The 8,847-nt window shown below is 51.5% G+C and overlaps 1 long non-coding RNA gene across 1 annotated transcript; it reads right to left on the reverse strand.

Moving 5' to 3' along the window:
• Positions 1–1,394: 1,394 nt before the first annotated feature.
• On the reverse strand, positions 1,395–2,193 carry LOC142097146 (uncharacterized). The gene is made up of 2 exons (XR_012678133.1): positions 2,132–2,193; positions 1,395–2,045 (listed from the first exon to the last, which is right to left on the reverse strand). It is a non-coding gene; the product is annotated as an uncharacterized LOC142097146 (long non-coding RNA).
• Between the last annotated feature and the right edge of the window lie 6,654 nt (positions 2,194–8,847).

Consider the following 8,847-nt stretch of genomic DNA (forward strand, 5'->3'; position numbering starts at 1 on the left):
GAGGCAGGGCTGGCGGTATAGGTGCCGGAGGGAGGCAGGGCTGGGGGTATAGGTGCCGGAGGGTAGGGTCGGGGGTATAGGTGCCGGAGGGTAGGGTTGGGGGTATAGGTGCCGGAGGGCAGGGCTGGGGGTATAGGTGTCGGAGGGTAGGGTCGGGGTATAGGTGCCGGAGGGAGGCAGGGCTGGGGGATTAGGTGCCGGAGGCAGGGCTGGGGGATTAGGTGCCGGGGGCAGGGCTGGGGAATAGGTGACAGGGGCAGGGCTGGGGTATAGGAGCCAGTGACAAGGCTGGGGGTCTAGGAGCTGGAGGGCAGGGCTGGGGGTATAGGAGCTGGAGGGCAGGGCTGGGGGTATATTAAGGTGAACTTCACACACACACATAACACTGAGACTATATCAGTACACACAGTTGCATGTTTGACACCTTTGTAAATAAACATTAATGTTTTCATAGGATCTCATAGCATCATCGCCATCTTGTGGTTATATGAGAAATGTTGCTCTGTTTATTACTGCACCTCCTGCTTTGTAGATTATAATATGTAGCTCTGTGTATTACTGCACCTCCTGCCGTGGATTATAATATGTTGCTCTGTTTATTACTGCACCTCCTGCTTTGTAGATTATAATATGTAGCTCTGTGTATTACTCATACTTGCCTACTCTCCCGGAATGTCCGGGAGAGTCCCGCATTTTGCGAGAGTCTCCCGGGCTCCCGGGCGAGTTTGGCAATCTCCCGCATCTGGATAATTCTGCCCACTTCCTAGTGAAGTGGGCAGAATTAAGTCCCAAACGCCGCGATTCCCGGTGAATCTCGGCGTTTGGCCCCGGGTCTAAAATGACGCCATTTTTGGAGCCCCGCCCCCCCCCCCCCCCCCCCCGTTACGCCCACCTCCTCCGCAGCTCCCGGATTTGACCAACAGAAAGTTGGTAAGTATGGTATTACTGCACTTCCTGCAGTGGATTATAATATGTCGCTTTGTTTATTACTGCACTTCCTGCAGTGGATTATAATATAATATCACGGGTGAAAAGAACAGAAGGGGGTGCTCTAGCAGTTGCACCCCCTGACACTATGTTCGTTCCACCTTTGCTTCTCTAGCAGGTCACAGCAATCTTGACCATTGTGACTGTCCTGTGAATTTCTGGGCTTGTGGCAGATATGACTGCAGGGGAGACGTAGAAGAAGGTTCTTCACGTATCACTGAATCCTATCACCTCTGTCTGGGGTCGTTTTCTAGTGTATACAGTGAGCTTCTGTGTGACAGGAGATTAGTGATGACTACAACTCATCTACAGATCGAACCACTTTCCCGGACAAAACTGATTGTCAGATGTTACTGTCCAGGAGAGGGCAGAGGTTCGGTGGAAATAAATGGGAAACGGAGTCCATGGTAAATATAAATTGTTTATGTTATTGTAAAACTCCACTCGCACTCAATGTAAAACTCCACTCGCACTCAACACCAGGCAGTTACAGACAACTCTATTTTAGAAATCTTCACAATCAAACTGTAAATATCCAGCCAATCAGATTATAGCTGGCACCCATCGCCACCTCCATTCTAGAGCTTCCAACAGCACCTTTTAGATCCCTAATATCACATTATCAGACTAAGGCTATCAGACTTGTGTTGGACAAATATCTCCAGGTGACACAATCTCATCTGAGTCCATCACTCATGAGAGAAGGTTGCAGGAGATACTTGAGTCCATCTAAGGACAAGATTCCACTTGGGCCTGTATACTATCATCTTGGGGCCAAATGCAGTTGGATATCAGGGCTGTGAACAAGCTGTAGACCGCAGGAAATAACCCAATAAAAGTTACAGCAGACCTTGGTGTATAATAGGGAGTAGAGGTTGTGAGAGATCTACCAATCACAGCTCCGGATCTCAAGAGATAAAAGACTTCAATGAGGTTGGGCATCATAGGAGAGGAATGACAGGACTTCCTCATGCTTCAAATTTCTGGTAAATGGATTCAACATAGAGAAGAACTTTCTGCCAATCTGGACCTTGTGTTTGGAGCATATAGTCTGGAGTCTGCAAGGAAGTTGGAAACATCAGAATCATGGGCAGTGAACATGATGCAAAGCTGCGGAGAACACTGGAAATGGAGAGGGGCTTACCAGCAACGGTGATATTCCAACGCTCTAAGTGTCATGGAAAGCCAAATGCAGATTCTTCCTCTGCAAAACACAGCAGATGTTTGCTGTAGTCTCAGTAGATTCAGGACAGTGTGAAATGAGATGAATGACGCCGTTTGATGAGTGAGCATTTTGAGATGATGGATCCCATGACACAATGGACCCCGTGAGGTGTTGGACCCTGTTTAATAAGGTGATGAACCTCATGAGATGATGGACCCCACCCATGAGATGTTGGACCCTGTTTGATGAGTGAGCAATGTGAGATGTTGGACCCCATGAGATAATGGACCACGTGAAATGAGGGGACACTGTGGAAGATAGTCTATGATTGGTCACGGACTCTGTGAGATGATGGACCCCGTGAGATCTTGGACCCTGTTTAATGAGTGAGTATTGTGAGATGATGGACCCCATGAGATGTTGGACCCTGTTTAATAAGGTGATGAACCTCATGAGATGATGGATCCCATGAGATGTTGGACCCTGTTTGATGAGTGAGCATTGTGATATTTTGGACCCCATGAGATAATGGACCCCATGAGATGATGGACCCTGTTTAATAAGGTGATTGACCCTGTGAGGTTACTATTTAATATCTGCAGTGTGTTAATAGTTGGCTGTGAAGAGTCTTACCTTCTCCAGTGGACGGATCTGTGAATATGGGATCTACTGTGGGAGGTAGGAGTGAAGAAGAGCACAAAGGGCCATACCATCTACCCAGGATGTGCTGAAATTTGTGATGACCACGTGCTGGAGTCAGTGTAACGGTTGGTACACCGTAGAGTCAGTGTAACGGTAGGTGCACCGTAGGGTCAGTGTAAAGGTAGGTGCACCGTAGGGTCAGTGTAACGGTAGGTGCACCGTAGGGTCAGTGTAACGGTAGGTGCACCGTAGGGTCAGTGTAACGGTAGGTGCACCCTAGGGTCAGGGTAACGGTAGGTGCACCGTAGGGTCAGGGTAACGGTAGGTGCACCGTAGGGTCAGGGTAACGGTAGGTGCACCGTAGGGTCAGGGTAACGGTAGGTGCACCGTAGGGTCAGTGTAACTGTAGGTGCACCGTAGAGTCAGGGTAACGGTAGGTACCCTGTAGGGTCAGGGTAACGGTAGGTACACCGTAGAGTCAGTGTAACGGTAGGTGCACCGTAGGGTCAGGGTAACGGTAGGTACACCGTAGAGTCAGTGTAACGGTAGGTGCACCGTAGGGTCAGGGTAACGGTAGGTGCACCGTAGGGTCAGTGTAAAGGTAGGTGCACCGTAGGGTCAGTGTAACGGTAGGTACACCGTAGGGTCAGTGTAACGGTAGGTGCACCGTAGGGTCAGTGTAAAGGTAGGTGCACCGTAGGGTCAGTGTAACGGTAGGTACACCGTAGGGTCAGTGTAACGGTAGGTACACCGTAGGGTCAGTGTAACGGTAGGTGCACCGTAGGGTCAGTGTAACGGTAGGTACACCGTAGGGTCAGTGTAACGGTAGGTGCACCGTAGGGTCAGGGTAACGGTAGGTGCACCGTAGGGTCAGGGTAACGGTAGGTGCACCGTAGGGTCAGTGTAACGGTAGGTACACCGTAGGATCAGGGTAACGGTAGGTACACCGTAGGGTCAGTGTAACGGTAGGTACCCTGTAGGGTCAGTGTAACGGTAGGTGCACCGTAGGGTCAGTGTAACGGTAGGTGCACCGTAGGGTCAGTGTAACGGTAGGTACACAGTAGGGTCAGTGTAACGGTAGGTGCACTGTAGGGTCAGGGTAACGGTAGGTGCACCGTAGGGTCAGGGTAACGGTAGGTGCACCGTAGGGTCAGGGTAACGGTAGGTACACCGTAGAGTCAGGGTAACGGTAGGTACACCGTAGAGTCAGGGTAACGGTAGGTGCACCGTAGGGTCAGTGTAACGGTAGGTACACCGTAGAGTCAGGGTAACGGTAGGTGCACCGTAGGGTCAGGGTAACGGTAGGTGCACCGTAGGGTCAGGGTAACGGTAGGTGCACCGTAGGGTCAATCAGGGTAACGGTAGGTACACCGTAGAGTCAGGGTAACGGTAGGTGCACCGTAGGGTCAGTGTAACGGTAGGTACACCGTAGAGTCAGGGTAACGGTAGGTGCACCGTAGGGTCAGGGTAACGGTAGGTGCACCGTAGAGTCAGGGTAACGGTAGGTACACCTTAGGGTCAGGGTAACGGTAGACCGTCCATAGAGTCGTTGTAACGGTAGGTACACCGTAGGATCAGGGTAACGGTAGGTGCACCGTAGAGTCAGGGTAACGGTAGGTACACCTTAGGGTCAGGGTAACGGTAGGTGCACCGTAGGGTCAGGGTAACGGTAGACCGTCCATAGAGTCGTTGTAACGGTAGGTACACCGTAGGATCAGGGTAACGGTAGGTGCACCGTAGAGTCAGGGTAACGGTAGGTACACCTTAGGGTCAGGGTAACGGTAGGTGCACCGTAGGGTCAGGGTAACGGTAGGTACACCGTAGGGTCAGTGTAACGGTAGGTGCACTGTAGGGTCAGGGTAACGGTAGGTGCACCGTAGGGTCAGTGTAACGGTAGGTGCACCGTAGGGTCAGTGTAACGGTAGGTACACCGTAGGGTCAGGGCAACGGTAGGTGCACCGTAGGGTCAGTGTAACGGTAGGTGCACCGTAGGGTCAGGGTAACAGTAGGTGCACCGTAGGGTCAGGGTAACGGTAGGTACACCGTAGAGTCAGGGTAACGGTAGGTACACCGTAGAGTCAGGGTAACGGTAGGTGCACCGTAGGGTCAGTGTAACGGTAGGTACACCGTAGAGTCAGGGTAACGGTAGGTGCACCGTAGGGTCAGGGTAACGGTAGGTGCACCGTAGGGTCAGGGTAACGGTAGGTGCACCGTAGGGTCAATCAGGGTAACGGTAGGTACACCGTAGAGTCAGGGTAACGGTAGGTGCACCGTAGGGTCAGTGTAACGGTAGGTACACCGTAGAGTCAGGGTAACGGTAGGTGCACCGTAGGGTCAGGGTAACGGTAGGTGCACCGTAGAGTCAGGGTAACGGTAGGTACACCTTAGGGTCAGGGTAACGGTAGGTGCACCGTAGGGTCAGGGTAACGGTAGGTGCACCGTAGGGTCAGGGTAACGGTAGGTGCACCGTAGGGTCAGGGTAACGGTAGGTGCACCATAGGGTCAGTGTAACGGTAGGTGCACCGTAGGGTCAGGGTAACGGTAGACCGTCCATAGAGTCGTTGTAACGGTAGGTACACCGTAGGATCAGGGTAACGGTAGGTGCACCGTAGAGTCAGGGTAACGGTAGGTACACCTTAGGGTCAGGGTAACGGTAGATGCACCGTAGGGTCAGGGTAATGGTAGGTGCACCGTAGGGTCAGGGTAACGGTAGGTGCACCGTAGGGTCAGGGTAACGGTAGACCGTCCATAGAGTCGTTGTAACGGTAGGTACACCGTAGGATCAGGGTAACGGTAGGTACACCGTAGGATCAGGGTAACGGTAGGTGCACCGTAGGGTCAGGGTAACGGTAGGTACACCGTAGGATCAGGGTAACGGTAGGTGCACCGTAGGGTCAGGGTAACGGTAGGTACACCGTAGAGTCAGTGTAACGGTAGGTGCACCGTAGGGTCAGGGTAACGGTAGGTGCACCGTAGGGTCAGGGTAACGGTAGGTACACCGTAGGATCAGGGTAACGGTAGGTGCACCGTAGGGTCAGGGTAACGGTAGGTACACCGTAGGATCAGGGTAACGGTAGGTGCACCGTAGGGTCAGGGTAACGGTAGGTGCACCGTAGGGTCAGTGTAACGGTAGGTGCACCGTAGGGTCAGGGTAACGGTAGGTACACCGTAGGATCAGGGTAACGGTAGGTGCACCGTAGGGTCAGGGTAACGGTAGGTGCACCGTAGGGTCAGGGTAACGGTAGGTACACCGTAGGATCAGGGTAACGGTAGGTGCACCGTAGGGTCAGGGTAACGGTAGGTACACCGTAGGATCAGGGTAACGGTAGGTGCACCGTAGGGTCAGGGTAACGGTAGGTACACCGTAGGATCAGGGTAACGGTAGGTGCACCGTAGGGTCAGGGTAACTGTAGGTGCACCGTAGGGTCAGTGTAATGGTAGGTGCACCGTAGGGTCAGGGTAACGGTAGGTGCACCGTAGGATCAGGGTAACGGTATGTATACCGTAGGATCAGGGTAACGGTAGGTACACCGTAGGGTCAGTGTAATGGTAGGTACACCGTAGGATCAGGGTAACGGTAGGTGCACCGTAGGGTCAGTGTAACGGTAGGTGCACCGTAGGGTCAGTGTAACGGTAGGTGCACCGTAGGGTCAGGGTAACGGTAGGTGCACCGTAGGATCAGGGTAACGGTAGGTACACCGTAGGGTCAGGGTAACGGTAGGTGCACCGTAGGGTCAGTGTAACGGTAGGTGCACCGTAGGGTCAGGGTAACGGTAGGTACACCGTAGGATCAGGGTAACGGTAGGTACACCGTAGGGTCAGGGTAACGGTAGGTGCACCGTAGGGTCAGGGTAACGGTAGGTACACCGTAGGGTCAGGGTAACGGTAGGTACACCGTAGGGTCAGGGTAACGGTAGGTGCACCGTAGGGTCAGGGTAACGGTAGGTACACCGTAGGATCAGGGTAACGGTAGGTACACCGTAGGGTCAGGGTAACGGTAGGTGCACCGTAGGGTCAGGGTAACGGTAGGTGCACCGTAGGGTCAGGGTAACGGTAGACCGTCCATAGAGTCGTTGTAACGGTAGGTGCACCGTAGGGTCAGTGTAACGGTAGGTGCACCGTAGGGTCAGTGTAACGGTAGGTGCACCGTAGGGTCAGTGTAACGGGAGACCGTCCATAGAGTCGTTGTAACGGTAGGTGCACCGTAGAGTCAGGGTAATGGTAGGTGCACCGTAGGGTCAGTGTAACGGTAGACCGTCCATAGAGTCGTTGTAACGGTAGGTGCACCGTAGAGTCAGGGTAATGGTAGGTACACCGTAGAGTCAGGGTAATGGTAGGTGCACCGTAGGGTCAGTGTAACGGTAGGTGCACCGTAGGGTCAGGGTAACGGTAGGTGCACCGTAGGGTCAGGGTAACGGTAGGTGCACCGTAGGGTCAGTGTAACGGTAGGTGCACCGTAGGGTCAGTGTAATGGTAGGTGCACCGTCGGATCAGTGTAACGGTAGGTGCACCGTAGGGTCAGGGTAACGGTAGGTACACCGTAGGATCAGGGTAACGGTAGGTACACCGTAGGGTCAGGGTAACGGTAGGTACACCGTAGGATCAGGGTAACGGTAGGTGCACCGTAGGGTCAGGGTAACGGTAGGTACACCGTAGGATCAGGGTAACGGTAGGTGCACCGTAGGGTCAGTGTAACGGTAGGTGCACCGTAGGGTCAGTGTAACGGTAGGTACACCGTAGAGTCAGGGTAACGGTAGGTACACCGTAGGGTCAGTGTAACGGTAGGTACACCGTAGAGTCAGTGTAACGGTAGGTGCACCGTAGGGTCAGTGTAACGGTAGGTACACCGTAGAGTCAGGGTAACGGTAGGTACACCGTAGGGTCAGTGTAACGGTAGGTACACCGTAGGGTCAGTGTAACGGTAGGTGCACCGTAGAGTCAGGGTAACGGTAGGTGCACCGTAGAGTTAGTCTCCAGTTTAATATGCTGGTTCTTATATTTAGCCATAGATAAGGACAGACAGATATATGAGAAAGATGATGGAAGATTAGACAGACAGAGATAATAATTCTGAGTATGACGCACGTGGGTTTAGACTAGAGATGCTCACTGACCCCCTGTGTTTTGGTTTTGGTTTTGATTTTGGATCTGTAATTACCGTCGTATTTTGGTTTTGGTTTTGCAAACCCGCCATTGCGTGTTTTGTGTTTGGTTTTGTTTTGCCATTTTTGAAAAAAATAAAAATTTTTTTATCTAAAATAACCTAATTTAGTGCTCCACTAGTTTCTTGGATAAGTGAGGTAATTCTAGAGCTAATAAATTATGGAAAAAACAGTTTAATCCCTGGTAGGCCGTCCTTAATGCGAACACTTGCCTGCAAATTATACAGACAAACCTGGATCTCTACCTCCTCCATCTTTGATTATTGGCAATGTAGCCATCGTCTTTGGGTGTATATTACACCCTCCACTTGTAGTTGAATAGAAAAGAAGTAGCCTGCATAGACTGTGGAATTAGAAAGTAAAAATAAATGGACCAAGGTAGTAAGGTATCTGTGCATCATATCCTCTCTCCACTAGGAGTAAAATAGAAAACTATTCAGCCGTTATAGAGTCTAGAATATAAATTGAAATTGAGAAAGGCAATTTGGTATCTGTCTGCATCATAATCATCAACATCATCATTCGCGCCCTCGTCGCCTACACACATCTCCCCCTCATTCTCTTCTAATTCAAAAGTGTCACCCTCACTTGGAGTATCACCAGCTACACTCGGGCTGTTCAGGCACACATCAGCAGAACTGCTGAAAGGACCCTTCTTTATGGGTACACTAACAGAATGCTCACGATTACACGTACCACTGTTGGATGGACTCTCCACAGGGATTGGTGACATTTCTGATTCAGAGCATACATTATCCTCTAATACCTTACTGTTATCTTGCAGCTCGGCTTTCACGCATAACAGTACTTGTGCACCACTTTTAGACTCCAAATTACTTGGTTTTGCTTTCTCGAGTGTCCGTACAAGAAAAAGGCTCAGTAACATTTTTT

This window comes from Mixophyes fleayi, chromosome 7 (assembly GCF_038048845.1).
Source record: "Mixophyes fleayi isolate aMixFle1 chromosome 7, aMixFle1.hap1, whole genome shotgun sequence".
NCBI lineage: Eukaryota > Metazoa > Chordata > Amphibia > Anura > Limnodynastidae > Mixophyes > Mixophyes fleayi.